Source organism: Blennius ocellaris (genome assembly GCF_963422515.1).
Source record: "Blennius ocellaris genome assembly, chromosome: 21".
In the NCBI taxonomy this organism is placed as follows: Eukaryota; Metazoa; Chordata; class Actinopteri; order Blenniiformes; family Blenniidae; genus Blennius; species Blennius ocellaris.
The window spans coordinates 1,708,827-1,728,934 of record NC_137670.1 but is presented as its reverse complement, the minus strand read 5'-3'; positions in this window follow the sequence as shown (position 1 = coordinate 1,728,934).

Below are 20,108 nucleotides of genomic sequence, written 5' to 3'. Positions count from 1 at the left end.
TGAATTAAATGAGCAACAAATCAGATTTTACAACTTGATAAACACAACAAGGATCCTGCAGATCGACTGCGTTCTCTGGTGCAGCAGTACAGAAACATTACTATTGATTGGACATAATTATGAAGTCAGAAGGTTTATTATGATTGAGTACAAGGAGCAAGTTTACTGACTTCTCATGTCCGAGACCAGGTGTGCTACTTGAACATTTCTGGTGCTCGAGGAGACGAGAGTGAGTTTAGTCAAACAACAATCTGACGAGTCTCGTGCCAAGAAAAAGTTTTTTTTTATTACTGCTGGCAGAATCTATACAAGGGTTTTAATCTCGAACCACGAGAGAGTTCAGGAGTTTAATTCTATGTCTGAGATCCATATTCAGCACATATTTAACGGCAGGTGCAGCAGGCGATGGGGCCGACCTCCGATTGTTGTGCGGACGCCAAACGCTTCTTTAATCTAAAGCTGATAAACAGCAGCGCGTTTAACGGCCACGTGCTTTTTCAGATTAAAACTATAATTCAAGTACACCAGCAGGGAATAGAGGGAGGTGATTCATGAACAAAAGCCTCATCAAATATTGAACAATATTGAGTCGGCACTCTGCAAGATGAGGAAGTGGAAGGCCGAGGCCGAGAGTCGACAGGAGCCAACTAATTGGGACGTAAAAGCAAAAGGGGGAAAACACAAGAGGCGAGGAGAGAGAGAGAGAGAGAGAGAGAGAGAGAGAGAGAGAGAGAGAGAGAGAGAGAGCTGCAGTTTGCATAAAGCAGAGTAATCAAAACGAGGGAGGAAATGGGTGGTGGGAGGATTACGGCTGGAGAAGGGTTTAGAATGGAACCGCCCCTTAAAAAAAATAAAAAACCCGTAAAGACAGGAAAAAAGCGTTTTGTATTTAAATGAACTATAACTATGGCAACCCAGTCACACCTCCTGAAGCTTGTTTCTCAGGCTTGATGTGCTGTCAAGCCCATCTCGTCTTCCCGTCACAGAACTCGACTCCTCCGCCGCCAGACAACAACGAGCCTGGTCGACTCGTCTCCCGTCCCGCCGGCTCGCCACTGGACCCGGTGGAACCGAGGGACCAATGTCCCCCTGGAGACGCCACAGTCTGTCTCGTGAAAACCTAGTCCCAGTTTAATTTTCGTAGTCTGTCTTCATCTGACACTGGGTTAAAGTCCTAGTGAAATGAAAGTTCGACCTCCAAAACACTCTGGCTGTCGCTTCTAGGGATGTTTTTCATGCTAACTGGCTGAAGGGTAAAATGTTAAAACACGGCAATCTGCGAGAAAATAGCCGATAAACGATAAATTTCCTCTGCTGGGCGGAGCTTCTGACAATAACAGAGTGACATCACGAGTTGTGCACACGCCCAAGTTGTGTTTACATTATGGAGGATCAGAGTTTTGACCACGAAGAGGCTGAATTTAACCATATTTCATCATCATGGTCATTTCAAAGCCAGTGATTGATGAAGAAGACACAGAAGGTGGTTCTGCCATCGGTGACCCCGTCTGGAACATGTTTGAGGAAGCAGAAGACGCTTCGTCTCTTCCAGGCTCAATCTTTCGTCAAGGCTCATAAAACGCCGACTATAACTTCAAAACACTGTTAAAACTTGGATATTTAAGAGGGAAACAAGCCGATATAAACACAACAGATCGAGATCTGCACAACTCGTGACGTCACACATAGGCTCCGCCCACAATGGCCCACGAAGAAGAAGGATTCCCCCGACTTCGTCGCCTGGAGATTCAAAATTCAAATAACTTTGTTATGCGACAACAGTGGAGGGGCAGAGTCGGAGGAACCTTACAAGTAGAACCCCAACTATCGTTTTTTGCAAAGTAGTGTTTTACATTTCACTGGGACTTTAAAGTCTTATTCCTTATTACTTCTGTGTCATCAACCGAAATAATAATTTTCCTGTTCAATGTTAAAATGGTGTATTTTAGGCTGAATGAAAGTCACATGTTTTCATATGGGAAACGATATTTAAATCCCCCCCGAGGGTTTTAAGTTTAGGAGTTGCATTAAAATAGGGGTCAAGTATTGCAAACATCTTTTACCATGAATTTATACATGAGCCTCAGCCTTGATTGTGGCTCTGGTCGCATTTAAACCAGCACAGAGAGAAAATATACGTTGGGTGAATTTATTACTCTGAAAAATGCATCTGCATATTCCACTATGTAAATATGTGTGAGGATAATTACAGGTTGGAACGGAAGAAAACAAGCGCGATCTAAAAGCCACCGTTCCTCCCGACGTTTATAACCGACACTGCGGTGAGAAGAGGAGTTAAAATACCTGCTGAGGAAATAAATATGTTCCAGGGCGAGACGACAACTGATGGATTTGGTGACTTTGATAATGGTGGAACTGGAGACGCGACACATTTTTACTTCATTACAACTGGTGGGAGGAAAAGACCTCAGTCACGCAGGAAAAGCGATGAGATTTTCAAAAAATCGTCACATTCCGAGCAAAAGTGTTCCTTCACGAAAATGTCTAGTTTTCATTGTGGAGTGTAAATATGTTGAGACAAAGCATCTCTTCTCATTTCTGTGTTTTCTTTGGTTGACCTGTCTGGAAAACCTTGTAGTTCACATCTACTATAAACTCCGCCGCCATAACATACATATTTAAACTCACTTTATTTATTCAAAGGTTTACAAATTGCTCCGATATGTTCGCCTTTCTTTAGAATTTCTAAACATTTCAGCAGCCTCCCGGTGAAGGTTAAGAAAAAAAAAAAGCAGCACGCCCTCCGAGGCGGCTTGACGTCTCATGATTAGAAGCCATGAAGGGAGTATTTCGGCGGATCTGGTCAGAAGTGGGTCCGCTGACAGTCAGGAAATGGAGGGAGGCTCAGATGAAGCATCGGGAACTGATTAATCACGATAACGAGGACAGAGACGGATCGCCTCCTTATTAGTCACCTGCTAAGCAGGAATGGATGGATGGAGAGGTTTTGATGGAGAGGGAACATGGAAAGAACCTATACGAGGATATATGCGCATATAAGAAACCTATGAGCAGTTTATATGCACATATATGTGTATATATGCCACATATAGGCAAAATTGAGGCGCATATATGTGAATATACAGGTCATATAGGTCTCCTGTACTGCTTCTTTATTTCCACATATATAAAGCTCATATCTCACTTTGGCAACTGACATACATTATCAAGGCAAAAACTAAGAACTAACTAAAAAACAATCATGCAAGAAGAACATATACGTGCATATATGTACCTATATAGGTACCTGTATGCACGTATATGTGTACATATATGTGCATTTATGTACATATAATATAGGAAAACGGCCATTTTTATATATGTCACATATATTAAAACATACGTTTATATAGGTTCTTTCCATGTGGGACACCCTCACCTCTATTCGTCTTTGTTTCCTCTCAGATACTTTTTTTTTTTTTTACACACCTATGGTGATATATTAGAGGCTTAATTGGATTGTTATGCTTATAAACAGAAAAAAAACTGCTTTATGAGTCTAATTAGATAATCTGAAGCTTTTGGCAACACTCACTACGGGTTAGATAATAAACGTTACTATATCACATATTCAGAAACGTCTCGATTTTACTACAGAGACATTATTTGTAACGTACCGCATTTTGCTGTACTGACCTTTCTCTTTTTCCTTCGGCCAAATAAAATTGAGGACCGCCTCATTACTGTAGTGCTGGACGGTTCATTCCTGTTTCTTCATATTGGGGGTTCTCTCTCTCTCTCCCTCTCTCTCTCTCTCTCTCTCTCTCTGTCACTCGCTCTCTCCCTATGTAGGACAGAGCTGCGTATAGATATATTTTCAGTGTATCGGTCCCGGGAAAGTAGAATTGGAGATCGTCCAAGGAACAGATTGTCCCACTTTTACGTCCCGCAAAAGTGGAGCGGCCAAGTTGTGTCCTCCATCTCGCTCTCTTTGACTGGGTCTCCACCCGCCAGCCTCTTTCAAAACCAGCCACTGCATGAGAAGAGCAACAGTCCTGCTCCTGCATGGGGGGAATGGGATGAGTCACGAACACTGGGGGGGGGGGGGGGGGGGGCAGTGGACCTGCTTTTATATGAATGCTGCAACAGTGGGGGGGTGATAAGTGGCACCCAGTTGTATATAGCACCATGGAGGTACAGGGGGGGGGGGACGTCTATGTTCTGTGAAAGACAACAGGCTTATTGAAGTCGTCATGCATCGAGGGGCTTTATATTAACGGCACGGTGGAGATTTGCAGTAATTCAATCTGCGACGGATCAAATCGGAATGCAAACGCCTGATTGGCATTCATGGGATCTTTGATTATCTCTGCCGGACGATAACAGTACTGCAAAATAAATCCATCCTCTACGCATCCTCGGGGGAGGGAAAATACTCCTATCCTCCACAAACAGATGTATTTTTTTTTTTTTTAATTGCACGGCTAGCGCTCATCGAACCAAAAAAACACTGATAAGCCTGCAAATCAGTCTCCAAGCGGCCGATTAAAATAAATATCGCCGATGTCGCCCAGTGGATCCAGTGGTGGTGAGCCGTGCTACATGCTACATGCTAAAGAGTGTTGTCGCTCACACGCCAGCGATGCTCAACGTGATTAAAGTGTGACTGACACACTCATTAACTCTGCAGCCTCCAGGACACAGAGCCTATCGTTTCTGTGTGACGCATAAATTAGACTTAATGACATTTAATAAGTACTTGTACTGGTAGTACTCAACCCACACTTTAAAAACAAAAAGTGGTATCACAGTGTGCATCCCTAGAAAAATAAACGTTGAAATTTCCAAGAATGTCGGCGAGCGTCCTATAAGGGTTTAAGCATCTTGAAGCATCTGGACGCGCCTGGACACGACCAACGACTGCAAGCCGGCCACAGACACACGCAGATGAGCGCAAAGCGTGGAGCTCCGGGGGTTTGGATTCCCGCTGCAGGTAAACAACCACAAATAGATTCTCTACGGCTGACAGGTTCACTTACCTTGCACGTCCAGTGACATAAAAGGTAACACTGAGAGACAAAAGTCAACAAGACACTAATAAATGCTGTTAGACGTGGCTGACAAAGCGAGGGCCACGTCGATGGCCTGTCGGGCCCAATTACAGTGAGTCCACTGTGCATGTAATTGAGTGTAATTGGTTCTGCTGACTGGAAAAAAACCATTCAATCTTAATTATAGACTTGAACTTTTAGAGTGTCAGTGGGGGGGTAAAGTTGTATACTTTCAGAGTTTTGTAATAAGAAAGAGTGCAGAGATGTTGAAATATATACGTTTTGGTGTCAAATAGGGACGACGGCCTGTTTCAAGGAAGAACCTGAGACGTGAAACAAATAAGAACATTTTTCCAATACACACTTTCCATCCCCCCCCCCCCCCCCCCCCTTATCTGTTTGACTGTAATTACATCAACAGAAACTCATTACAGTCCTGCAGTGAGACAATAATCTTCAGCTGAAGGGGAGGAACCGGGATTACATCAGTAAACAGTGGCGTTAATGTGCTGAAACAGTCATCCTGGGACCCGGGGGGGGTGGGGGTGGTGGTGGGGGGGGGGGGGGGGGGCACCGTCAACTTGTCCTCCTTCGTGGCAGAATATTCTAGTTTAGTTATTATGCGATAAGGTAGATCTACACGACTTAGACCCGTGCTCTGTCGGAACAGCTGCCAAGCACACAGTAATGTTTTCTTATAAAGTCCCTCTAATCAGTGCGTCTGAATTCCAGCGGAGCCATCTGTGCACGGCGAGCGCCGCCGACACTTTTCACTCGTTCATTTGAACTTGCGCTTCAGAAATTCGCACAAGCTGAAGGTGATGGGAGTTTTTCGTAGCGGCGGATGTGTTGCAGTTTGCTGGCTTTATATCTTCATGGCTTACGGCGATTCTACAGATCTTTTCCCCCCTGGGGGGGTGGGGGTGGGGGGGGGGGGGACTCCCTGTATGTAATAATGAAAAGCCTGCAGAGTCAATGGGGGAAAACAGCTTTTCTCTTAAGATCCTTCCTAATGAGCAAAACAATGAGAGTCTATCAGGCTCACAAACAAACAAAAGTTCATTATGATAATATGGATTATGATTCAAACAATACATATGTTGGATTTTTTTTGTTTTGTTTTTTTTTTAATGATCTGACAAAACCTAAATGACAGAGAGTCTACGTACTTTGCCGTGTGGCCATAAATTACATGTTGATGAATATACGTGTGTATTTTGCTCAGAACTGGGTTTCCAGAGCTCGTTACAGCTGCAGCCCACTTTCTTTCTCCCACGGGACTGATTTAAGGGACATTTTGTTGTGGGGTTTTTTTTTTTGTTTTTTTTTGCATTTCTCCCTCACACTTGCAGCTAATAGACGTATTCCTCCACAGCGGGCGAGCTGTCGCCGAAGATATTCCCTCAGCGTGTCTGCTTTCTGTCCTACACGGCAAAACCCCCCCCCGGAGGGTTATCGGACTGCACGGCCTTGTCACATCCCGCTCCGCCGTCCTGCTCCTCCTGCGGGAGATCGGCGAGGACGGACCAGTGCAGGAAGGAGCAGGGACAACGTGCACTGCTTTGTTTGGGCGAAGCTTTGTGAATCGGAGATCCTCCGACACACACAGGCCGTCTGTCCGCCTCTACATCTTCCACTGGTTTCATCCTTCACTCAGTTGTTTCACGGTCACGTTCTCCTTCTGGCATCACCCTTACCACACACATTACGCGTCATCCCTCGCTCCCTCTCCCGGGCGTCGATAAACGTCACCCAGCTCCCATTGTTCCAGCGTAATCAATTGTTTTGTGTTTGGAAGAAGCCATTAATCTTACTGTGCCCACACGGCTGGAGACTGTTGGGTTTGTTTGTTTATTCCTTTTACCGAATTTAAATCCCCCCCGGCGCATTTTTCCAACAGAAACAAATCTGCTTTTAAACCAGAATTGGTGGTGGAGGTGGAGGTGGGTGGGGTGGGGTGGGGGGGGGGGTGTGCTTGTCTTAGCAGAGTCAATTACGGTGAATCTATAGGATGAAAATGCACAGAGCCTGAGGAAACCAGTGGAGCCCGGCAGGGAGGCTGTGGAGAGGAAAGGAGGAGGTTTGGGGTGTGACAGCGGGTAAAAAGCAGCTTCTCTCAGGGTTCCCACTTTTTATTTTTTATTTTTTTTAAAGCAGTTGACGCCTTAAACACTGCGAGCAGACAAGGATTTTGACAAGTCGCAGAAAAAGAAGTGTGTGTGTGAATCGTAGGCGTTGATGAGCTTCCATGTGATCCGGCTCACCTTTTCCTTCTCAACACCTTCCCTCCTCAACTCAGCCAGTAAACTGGAAAGTCTCCCGGCTGTATAATTATAGACATTATATAAATGCACTCTTTACACAGGCACACAATAGGGTTCCGTAGAGTTCAAACTTTGGTTACCTGCGTCAATTGCTGCACTATTTCGTCCGTGCGGGGAAAAAAACAACAGGTCGTAACCTACTTTAACTGTAAAAATACTGAAGTGTAGAATTAAAATTCATAATGAAGACAGAGCAATCTACATGAACCAGAGTCTGAACAAGCCACAAGGGATTCAATTATGGATATAAAACTGGATTCAGCATGAAAACTCATTTGGAGAAATGAACTGGCCTCCCATTGTGGCCAAATACGACGTGCGGTCGATTCACTTTAACTTAAGAGTCTCATCTAAACACGTCTTCACAAAATAATTGGACTCTTGTGAATTTACACACAAAGCAAATAAATGAGCATAATTTAATAGAGATGCTGCGAGTAAAAAAAAAAAAAAAAAGAAGCTTTTTGCACAGGTTTTCAACTCCGTGCTACAGTTCAGCACAATTACTGAGGAATTCTGTGTGAAGACTCTAATCTTTGTTTTGTTTTTTTTTTCCTGTCCCACTTTGCTCTTCCTCCCCACCTACATAAAACATGTGAATCAGTCCTCAGAGGACACCCTCCCCCTCCCCCTCCTCCTCCTCTTCCTCCTCTTCCACATTATCAGCGGCACCCACTTAATTTTTTTTGTCAAGAGCTGTGATTTCCACCTTTCTCCTCGTAATTTATTCTTTCTCTCGCCGCTCCATACTTTCCCTTCACTCCCCTGTAAAGTGAAGTTCACACACGGAAGGTTTGTCCTGCAGATCCTTTCCTAGAAGTTCATTCAAACTTAAAATTAAATCAAAATTAATTAAAAAACAAACAAACAAAGTGAGATATACCTTGAAGTGTGCCGATCAGGTCGTGTTGCTCCTTGTGGCATCCGCAGTGGCCTCCTTCATAAACCACACAGTGAAAAAATGGATATTTGTTTTTTTTTTCAAAATAGAGAAAGATCCAGTTGTTAAATTATAAATGAAGAAAAATAAGAAAAAAGTGATTTTCTTTTCTTCTCCCCCTTCAGAATCACATTTTTTTAAGCGGAGGCAGCCGGAGCCGCTGTGTTGTTCAGCCTCGCTTTCCCTCTTTCATTCACACACTTTCACCTACTCTGTGCCCTGGTATAGCTCCTCTCTCTCCTCCTCCACCTCCCTCTCTCTGTTTCACACCAATCCCCCCTCTCTCTCTCTCTCCCTCTCTCATCCTTCCTCTCTGTGTACCGACTCTTCGCCATCCATCTGTCAGTCCCTCTCTCTTTTTGCACCCAAGTGCTCTCCTATTCAATTATCCCCAATTTTCTTCACCACTTTCTCTCCCTCTGTGGGTTTTTTTTTTTTTTTTTTTTGTTCTTTCGGCGCTCCGCCGCTCCACTTCATCATTTCAGCCACGGCATCAATCAAACGCTCTGACACTCGTCCTTTGGTACGATTCCCACCGCTCGCCTCGCATGCTGGGGTGGCAGTGACCTCCTCGCTGCCCCCCCCCCCCCCTCCCTTTTCTCCTCCATGCAGGTAGGTCATCATAGAATAAACAACAGAAGTCTGCAGGGTCTTTTATTTCCCCCACTGATCTATCATGTATCTGTGCAGGAGGAATAAATGAGGGCGGGTGTGGCCACGCCATTGTCAAGATGATGCATTTTGGTCTTATTTGCTGCAGAGATTTCTGTTTTAATGCGAATAAATAATTGATATTCATTACAGGTAAAACGATTGTCTTCGCCAGTAACTATGGAGGATCTCCAGTTGAATAACATCCATTTATCACGATTTACAATCATACACCGTCTTAATGATGAGAGTAATACATAATCAAGTGTACACTGTTCTGACTTTACGTGGCAGTATAATGTCACTGCAATAAGTTTAATTGACAAGCCCTGATTGCACACTGACCATAAATTCAGACGAGCTCATGAGCGGCGTCACATAAAAACAGCAAGTGTGCAACTGAAAGATGATTACATTACTACTACAGATCATAAAAAGTGAAGGCCATGATGAAAATGTAAATATCTGCGATCATATTTTCTCCATTACCTCCCATCAGAGCACAGACTCGAGCCTTGTTTGGCTTTAAAGCGCCTAATGTGCAGGAAATGTAATTTACTCGATATCATTTAGATCAAGCTGCGACTGGAAACGATTTGCATTCAGAGCTGCCGTCACTTAAATACAGTCAGACAGAGAATTGAAACTTGAATATGCACCGCAGGACAGTTTAACTCTGAAATTAAGACGTTAACAGACAAAAACATCAGTGTTTCACTGCTTTACATATTCATCAAGTGCAAATATGCTCAAGCTGTTTAATATCCCCTCGTTTAAAAGTCAAATTTAAGGCGGGCGACAAACCTGATGAGAGAATAAACTGAAGGTGTTCATCTTCACCCGACTCCAGACACTTTTATACGAGTGGAAATGAAAACGTCACAGATTTTTTGGGACGATGATGGAAAGCTGCATAAACCCACACAGCTGATGGAACTACACTGCAGCTTTTTATGTGCAGAAAATGTTAAAAGACATGAAACCTGCATGAGCACCAGCGTTGACTTAATGCAACAAGACTAAAGTGTAAACACAGGTACATAATTTAAATATAATCAACACATTACTGGGACGCAGTGTCGCATAGGAAGAACTTCTTTACAACTCAGTCATATTGTCGCTCCTGATGAGGAAGACCAGGTCGCTCTCTGCATTTCAGGAAACTGAGATTTTTCCACAAAGCCTCCAAAAATCTAAGAAACATATTGCAGCAGGAAGAAGCCTCAGTTGGCTGCACAGTAGGACACTTAGAATCATATTTTGTCTTTTAGCTTAATAAAGTTAAAGTGTTCTCCATCTACTGCTCTGAGACACATTCATCCAAGTATTGAAAATTCTTGTGTATGTATATCTTGTATCTCTTGTGAATGATAGACCAGTTTTGATGAAACAAAAGGGAAAAGCAATGCAGACCCTCTGGAAATCCCTCCACATTTGTGACAGAATTGGCCCGGCCAGCAAAAAATTAAAAAGAAAACATTGTCTTTATATTTTTCAACGCAAACGTCCACTGTAATGAATTTATTGGTATTGGTTTTATTGTTTTACTGAAAGAAGTAGAAAGAAACACAATCCTAAGACACAGAAGTCAGAAGTGGCTTGTTTGGGTTCCATTTACACAACAAGTGAAAACGCGAAACCTTCGTTTCGTTTACGCCACGGCGCTGCTCAGAGCCACTGATAATCTCACTTGTTGGTGGAAGTTTACACGACAACGAATACGAGTGTAAAACTAGTTTTTATCCCGGCTTCCAAGGTGGAAAGATTCTCTCCCTCCTGCAGAGACTGATCGAGGCTTCCACAGCGTGTTACTGCGCATGCGCATCTCTCCCCTCCCTCCTGCTCATACAGTTGTAAACAAACATGGCCGACCCGTAGCGGTTTGACCCGCAGTCAGTATTCTAGTTTTATCCTCCACGTCAGTAGTTTTATAGTTGAGACTCACCCCTGATCGCATCCGACGCGTCACCAGTCCACCAGGATGTCGGGTTCTCTCCATTTTCTTCACGTTTATAGCGTTTTCTTCTCTGCACACGTCTGTGTCGTTTCATTACAAAATCAAGCAACAGCGCCCCCGCATGGCCCGGACGACCAACTACATCGTCGTCCCTGTGTCTTGCTGCTGCAGGGGAAACACGGTCCTTGTTTTTAAAGGATCAGGTGTTGTCACATGAAACGTTGTCGTGTAAACGGGGCCTCAATTGTCAAGTAAACGAGGGAAAATGAAAACTTTCTGAAAACTCAGACTGCATCTCCACAGGAAACACTTCTTTCCTTTTACTGAAGGTTTGAACTTCTGTGGTTCATCATACTTTTCTCCTCGACTATGGAAGAATTGGCTCTCAAGCTGGAAACTCTTCATCTATTAATGAATTCAAGCGAGGATTGTCACCACTTTTCCCAGTTTCATGCGTTCATCTCTATTGTGTATTAAAGTGGCACCTTTCAGTGAAGTATGCTTCAGTGTGGTCGTTGTACGCCGGCTTTGTGGCTCCTGCTTTGTCTTGTGAATGAAACTATGTTAAAAAAAAAAAGCAATAATGCTCAGCAGTGCCCGATTCTGAGAAATGCAATGCGATTACAACATCCCCCTGCATGTTGTGTCCGAACCTTGACAATCTCCAGTGAACCAAAACCTTGAGTTTGATACACGCAGTCCTGTTCTCTCTGCCTCTCCAACACCTGCGCTGATGGATTCTGCTGAAGTCTGATTGCAAAGAGGAGCGACGGCGTCGCCGTCTGCATCCCAATGGGCGAAGCCGCGAGCTTGGTTTCGCCGGTGTCGCTGTGCCGTGGCTGGGGAATAAGCTGCGACGTGTACGGCGAGGACGAGTCGCGAGGCGAGGAAAGGCGAGGCCTGTAAACACAGAAGTGGAGCAGCGGCGTGCAGATCAACCTGCCGAAGCCACCGTCCTCCTTCACATCCACACCGCAGCGTTTCCAGCATTTAAAAAAAAAACAACAAGCTAAAACCACGAGGTCGACATACTTGCATAGAAATGTTGAAATAATTACTCAGGAGGTCGTATATATATCTCGTCCTCGAACGCGGGTGAGTTTATGTAACACCTCGGCTTCACTTCACCCAGCTGGAGTGTTTGAGTGGAAAGAAATCGGTCCTCGTGCTCCACGGCCGCTTTTAGGGCCCGTCAGGGAGGGACGGGTGGAGGAAGCGAAGGCTTGGCCAAAAATGCATTAATGCACACAACAGTGCTTCTGCGCGACTCTCTGAGATGTAAATGAATCCTCCCATCATCAGTCCCTTCTGGACAACACGACACCGGCATTGCAACTCCCGATAAGAGCCCCAGCAGGGGTCCGCCTTTAATGGCGCCTCCACTGCACGGCGTGTGTTTCCACAGCACTTTCATCCCACCTTGGCTCTTTCACTCCCTTTGCTGCCCAATGTCCTTTTTTTTCCTCCCCCCCCCCCCTGAGAAACCTGCTTTCTTCCTGCTTTCCACCTTAACCCCTTCCATGCCAAAAGCAGGACGAGAGAAGTGGGTCAATGGGCAGGCAGAGCAAACAGTAATGAGAAAATACTGGAACGTGCTGTCATTACCCCCCCCCCCCCCCACACACACACACACACACACACCAACACACACACACACCCTGTTTTCTTCAGAGACTCCAGATCCTTCGCTTTCGGTATCGACTGGATCCAAAAGAAAACCAAAGCAGGAGATAAGAGACGAGTCGAATGGAAGAGGAGAAGTATTGATTGGTGAATTTGAATCAGCGAGTCACAAGGGAAAGGCCTGTATCAAATTCCAGGTATAATGTGATGAATGCATGTCGTAGTGCTTCGAAATAGAACCGCCACAAGCCGATTCACGCAGTCATCAACTCCACACGCTTTAGCCATTCATGAACTGTGAGACTGAATTATTAAAATGTTGACAGCTCTGAGAACTGTTGTTCCGCCTTTAAGTAAAAGTGTTTATGGATCTTGTGACGCGCAATCAAACATCTGCTTCCAGTGAAGACAGCAAACGAAAACCAGAGTCAAGGAAGCGTTCATGACTGATTCTGCCTGGAAAAATCGATGCAATGCTGGACTCTGGTGGCCATCTGCAGGAAGTGGCTCAGCTGCAGCAACTTATACATCCACTTATCCATCCATCTAGTTTCCATAGTGCTTTATTCAACCCAGGGTCTCGGCTGGCTGCAGGGGAAACATGCAAACCTGCACAGAAAGCCCCCCCCCCCCCCAACAGCAGACCTGATTTCAACAAGCAAAGATGATAAACCAATAGACAAGCAAGTGTGTGTGGAAAAAAAAAAAGGCCAAAGCCAAAACATATTGAGTAAGTGGATTAGAGTTCATTTAGCTGCTGAGCTTGTCCGGTCAGAGAGCTCACATCTCCACAAAAACAAAGTGTCTCCTTCTTTTTCTTGGAAATGAAAGAAACAGAAACTAAACATTTGTTTAGTCACACTCATGCTTTGACACTTTCTGAAGTTCTTCTTTTAACAAAGACGCTGCAAAGCGGCCGTTTGGTTTGATCTGGTGAGCGTCTCTCCGTCTCGCTCTCATTTCCCAGAAACGTTTCCTGTCCATTTTTAACAACCCCAAAACGACCGCAAGGTCCGTTTCTAACACCAAATGCAGAACCAACTTTACAGAAAGAATTCAGAGGACTTACACAGACAGTGCAAGGGTTTGACACTGACCAAACAAGGTAAAATGATGATTGGAGGCCAGTCTGGGCCACATCCTGCATGTTTTCTATGAATTCAAAGGATTTCACATAAACGCACAGCAGAAAACCTGCTCATGAGGCTCAATACGTTCCTTTAATTTACCACACAATCACTTTTTCAAGCAGTAAAAACAAAAGCTGACAGTCAGTTTCCCGTACCCACGGGCCACAAATAAACCATGTTTGTAGATGAGGAAGTTCCAGCTGACTTTGTGTTTGCGCGCTCTTAAAAAAGACTTTAAGAAGGGAAATGAGTTTGTCAAGTACACCTCCGCCTGGCCACCATTTATTGATCACGCCAAATATCAAAGTCTCACAGTTAAGAAATGAAAAACCTTCCATGCACACGTAAGAGCAGCAACATCATAGCCAGGGACCGTTAATGAAACCTGGACGGTTGGTTTTGAGATATTTACAAATAAAAAAAAAAAGAACTGCATGAAAAGTTAATTAAATGAATGTGGTCATGTTGTTTGACATGTATGGTTTCTTGCTTGCTCGCCGTTGATATACCTGCTGTAAACGAACATATATTGATGATGATAATAGCGGCGTGGTTTAGGTTCCGTGTCATTTTAAAGCTAAGTAATGCTAACGGCGGCTACTAGCATTACTTAGCTTTAAGCTTAGCTTTGTCACAAACTATCGACATATAATGTAAAGCAACGTGATTCACTACTGTAGCTTATATTAGTATCAAAAGTTATCTATTACTTGTTTTAAAAAGATTGAGTGCAGGACAACAGTTTATTTTTTACTACTTCATTATTAAAAGATATTTTAGTATCTTTAACAGGAGAGTTTTATAAACATGTTCAATAAATTGTTCCAAATTCAAAGACATAATCGTGGAAATAATCATGATTTCAATACTGCCCAAAATAATCGTGATGATGTTTTCTTCCGACCTTTGGTTATTCTCATAAGCAATTCCCGCTAAACTAGTATAAGAGGGAACGGCTCTTCTGAGAACTTTGACTGACTTCTCATGTGACTGCAACTTCAGTTGTCTCGCAGGAGGCCACGGAGGAGATTTCTGCATAAAGAGGGGAAGTCTAAGTAATGCTGGAGAAAGAAAAAAAACTATATAAAGGGTTGCAACTTTTGCAACTTTTTGTTTCTGTCACTTGTCGCCCTCAACTTCCCCAACATGCTTCAATAGTAGAAACTCCCAGCGACCGCCTGGTCACCACCTGGTTACCGCCTGGTCACCGCTTGTTGCCTGAGTTGTGTTCTTTGTCTTGTAATGTTGCTTTGGGTGATGTCGGGAGGAAAACATCTGATTCTTCTGGCCGGTAAGAAAAGACCCGAGTTTATTGTTTCGTTTTCATTTCAAATCAACGTCGGTCGTGCTGATAAAGTCACGGCAGTTACGCTGGAACAGATTATAACACTTCGCGTCAAGTGTTTTATATGCTACGTCTCACTTCGCATCACATCCTGTATGAAAACAAGAGCCACCAAGAATAAAACTGGTGTTTATTCTTGGTGTTTTTACATACCATGAATCCAAATGTTTAGAAGTTTTTCTTCTGCCATCATTGTTTAAAGAAAATTCCACAGGTGAACTTTTTCCAACCGACTTTGAATTTTGTAAAATTTTGAGTGTGCATGTAACATTGGTACATTTTAAATCAATAAAGAAAATATCCTGAAAATCTGATTTTTTTAATTTTTTTTATTCAGTTTATGTCATAATTTATTCAAAAATAATCTTCAAAAAGCAACACTTTGCTAACAATAATGTATGTTATCGCTTTGGAAATGACAAACCATGAATCATATGTATGATTTTTAGGGGCGTCTCTTTCCTGAGCATGTTTAATTTTTTTTGAAAAGAATCCTGATTAATTCTTACTAATTACTGAATTAACTTTTTGTATTATTATTATTATTACTACTACTATCATTATTATTATTATTATTATTATTATTATTATTAATAATTATATATAATAATATTATAATTATATCTTTTGTTATAATTTTTATTTATTTATTTATTTATTTATTTATTGCAGTGATCCCAGTCCTGATCAGATGTCAGCAGAAGCCAAATGGTACATTTTAATCACACAAGTTTAAAAACTTTGCTCCTTTTGTGGGCGACAGCGATTTACACCAACAATTTGTTTTGTCTTTTGTGGCGATAATAACCATTTTGTCTTTCTGCCCTTCCGCCACGCCAGTCTCTATGTCCCCCACGTTAACGCAGGTCTTCACTGGGGATCTGTTCTACCTGCACTGTATCGGCACCGACGGTGGGAACCCTGTGAAATGGTATTTAAACAACCAAGAACAAAAATGGACAAACAAATCCTGGAGGATTCCGGCCGCCAAAGCCGTCAACTCGGGTTCTTATCAGTGTGAGATCAACGGGCTCAAGAGTGACCGTCTGTCCGTCCAAGTTGAGGGTAAAAACATCGCGAAACCCTCAGTTAAAAAAATTCTTTACAAACCAAAATTCTGGTCATCGTTAAGTCCATCCATGTAATTTCTTTGGGAATCAGAGTTCCTGCCGAGCGCTTCGCTCGCCATCCGGGCGGGTCAGCCGGTGGTGCCGACGGGCCAGTCGGTCATCCTGAAGCTTGAACACGAGGACGGCCTGCTGGGCTGGAGGTGCTTCGTGTACAGGGGCGTGAAGCAGAACCGGATCCTTCTGAGGCCGCGGAGGAACGACGACGGGACCATAGAGTTCGATTCCAGACCGCTGAATGTCGCCGAGACCATTTTCTGGTGTACGGACCGGAGCAAAGAGCGCAGGAGCAACCAAGTCACCGTCAGGACCTCCGGTAGGCCGACGAGGTCGCGACGGACTCCTTTTCTCCGCATTTATTCAAACGTAATCCTCCCTGTGTATGTGCCTCTCTCTTCAGATAAGGAAGTGCTACTGGAAATCTACCATCTGCCGGCGACAGTCGGAGACGACGTGATTGTGCGTTGCCTTGCGCGGGGCACACGTCAGATCAGCCACGCCCGTTTCTACAGAGGCGACAGAGTGATCGCGGAAGGCGGCAGACCCACGTTCCAAATCTCTAACGTGACGGAGTCTACCGAGGGAAGCTACAAGTGTCACGCGACGTTCACGCACGAGGCTCGGACCAGCGGCGACCCGTACCGGGTGACCTCCGACGCTCAAGACATGCTGGCCGGTACCGACACGCCGCCGAACCCCTTGACGTCCGATCGTCCCCCGTTAGAGTCTGTCTGAAGTCGGTTTCTGTCTCAGCGAGCCCCGCGGCCGCCGTCCTCTCCGCAGACCTGTCCTGCTCCTGCCCACTGTGTCCCAGCAACGCGTCCTACCGGTACTACCGGAGAAGCGGTCCGTCGTGGGAACGCCTCCGCTCCGACCGGCAGCCGGGGGGAAGCGGGACTTACTGCTGCCGAGGGGTGTGGCCCAACATGAGGACCGCTCTCAGCAGACATGTCCGTGAGTGAATGTTTCCGTTGGACAATCCTTCGCACTGCAAACCGTCGTCACGCGGAGTGATTTGTCTCGTCATCGGGACGTTATTGGTCAGAGGAAAGTTCCCAGGATGCACGTCACTGCAATGAGTCTGCATGTTGGCACACATGGTCACAATCCAAACACACACTCCAGGAAAAAATGCCTCTTAGCTCCGAATTCAACAAGACTGGCCAAATGTGTGTGTGTGTGTGTGTGTGATGAGGGTGTGTGTATACATGGAAAGTACACAGACGTACTACATGCATGTCTATTTGTGTGTGTTTTGGGTTTTATTTTTTCAGTGTAAAGTACTTCTTTACCTTATTTAATTACAGTGTCAACAGAAGACACTCAATTGACTTTACCTGTAAGAAACGTTTATCTATATCGAGGGCGTAAAACGTAAGGATCCAATCTGGTCAAACCAAGCAAACTGTACACATTTTAAAGAAAATATAGATTAAAAATTTTTTTTCTTAAGTGTCGCAGACAACGCAACAGCTATAAAACCTTTCTTTTTTTACATTTCACTGTATTTTGCATCAGAAGGTTTCATTTAGTTGGATTTATTGTGTTGGTAATTTTGAAAAAAGAAAGAAGAAGAAGCAATATTTCATCACGTAAACTCTGCGCCACGACAAGTAAAAACTTTAAAGTTTAAATTTGTGGCTCTATTTAACCACTCAAGATGACACTGGACTATTTGTGGCTCCTAAAAGTAAAATAAGCTTGACTCAATGATCTGTGTCATTCAACGCATGTCTCTCAAAGGAAATATACATTTAAAAAAAAAAAAAGATTTAACCATATACAGTTATTTTGTAAATGAATGTAGATATGAAGTAGTAATGAACAAAGTGACCAGTGGAGACTCGTGGAGCGTGGAACATCAATTGAAAAGTCACGATACGACACCTGCTTCTGTTTCAGATGTGAATTCGTCGGTCATTCCAATCCTGATTGTCGTCGTCATGCTGGCGGCCGCGATTTTCGGGGCGGCGTTTTGCTACGTGTGGTACAGGAGGAGACGAGCGGCGGGTGAGTCGGCAGCACTTGTTCGGCGCCTTGCGGGCGATGAACCGAAGTAGCTGCGTCACATTTCACTCTTTTTTTATTTTTCTTTCTTCTTATTTTTCTTTCTAGCGTCCGTCTATGAGGACCTGCCGCTGAGGTCGCACTACGAGACGATGGCCGCAGGCCGGGGGAAGGACGACGAGTACGAAACGCTCCGTCCGGACGAGGCGGCGGCGGCGGCGGCGGGGGGGAAAGGTGGCGAGTACGAGGCGCTGAAGAAAGAGGGGATGAAAGACGGGGTTTACCACACTCTGGGCAAGGGGGGGGCATCGGGAGGGGAGGGGGTCGGAGGCGGAGGCGGGTACGAAGCGCTGAGGAAACAGGGGATGAAAGACGGGGTTTACCACACTCTGGGTGAGGGGGGGGCGCCAGGAGAGGAGGGGGGGGCGTGAAGCATGACGGCATTGAAAGGGGGTGTATACTATAGTATACCCAGGTGTATACCGGGGACGCACCAATACCACTTTTTAAAAAGACGAGTAAGTACAACTGTTAACCTTTAGTAGTAGTCTATCTACGCGCTGCGCTACGCATACTGGAGTCTGAGCTCGCTGGTATTGAGTATCAGACTTTAATCATGTGTCGCATCACCGCTGCGTGAGCAACGAAACTCTTTCGCATGTAGCATGTAGCATGTAGCATGTAGCATGTAGCATGTAGCATGTAGCACGGCTCGGCCCTACTGGATGCACTGAACAGTTAAACTACCGAGCGAAGCCGGGCGAACTCTGCCGGTCCAGATGTGATCCAGTTGCTGTGTTTCTCCTCTTGATTTATTTGGCAGAACATCATTTACAGTCTGTCTTATTCGCCTTCCAAGAATCTGGAAGACGACCTCCTTGACGGCGCTCATGCTCTCTCGCCGGCGCACGGCGTCGCGTAACTTTTTTTAAGCGTCCCTGCGGTATCGGCCCCGATACTCGATACTCGATACTGATATCGGTATCGGTGTGACTCCAGTGTACGCCGCTCTCACGGGGCAGCAAGTGTGAAGGACAGAAATAAGAGAAGTGACACAAGAAAGCAAAGCTATAAAGATGGAACCTTTAAACCTTAGTTTTATGCAACTTCTTACGGGGAATCACAGATGAGCAGCGGCGCTAATGTTTGAATTGTGATTTGGGAAAAATGTACATTTTTTACGATTGTAAGGTCAATTCTTGATTCAGAATATTGAAGTTAGGAGAGGAGTATCTAAAAACTGCAAGTTAAACACCAGAGACAACGTTTTTGGTGGTTTTATATTCGTTCGCTTCAAATACCATCAATGTATTTTTTGCTTCCGTCCATCCTGACACGTTCAATAATAAAAAAAAAATCGCTTTTACATGAACTGGCAAGTTTGTACATATTGTGTTTATCCACGTTGGTTTAGTAATGTTTGATATATTATGTCAGCTTTGTTAATGTACTATTAACCTTGAAAATCCTCTGTAAACGTGAGAAATGAGCCATTATTCTGTATTTTGAGACGCCTTTCTGTCTGCCTTCATTAGAAACATGCTGCAGTATCTTGTCAGTTAGCTTTGTGTGAACGCGACAGCTGCACACTTTGTGTTGGAATAAATCTTTAAAGCAGTTGTTTTTGTTATTAAACTCATTGCTCAAGGTTGCTCTCCGTTATACTGAACACGCCCAAACTAACACGGGAAGTTGGTCGGTAGGGGGAAGAAGTGAAGAGGCGAGATGTTATAGACCCGATGAGATGAGGTCATGTGGAGGAAGACGTTTAGAGGCCGACCTCCTGCTGCCGGGTCAATCTCAGCCTTTATGTCTTCATCAATCAGCCGTCGGGGAACTTTTTAAAGTCAAACTGCTCTGGAGTCTCAGCGCTGCATCCAGAGAAGCTGCTCCGGGAGAGAAAAAAACCCCGGAAGTAAACAAAATTGAACGAATTAAACGTTTCAAATCAATTTATTAAATCAGCGTGTTGTAAGCCATTGTAAATTACAA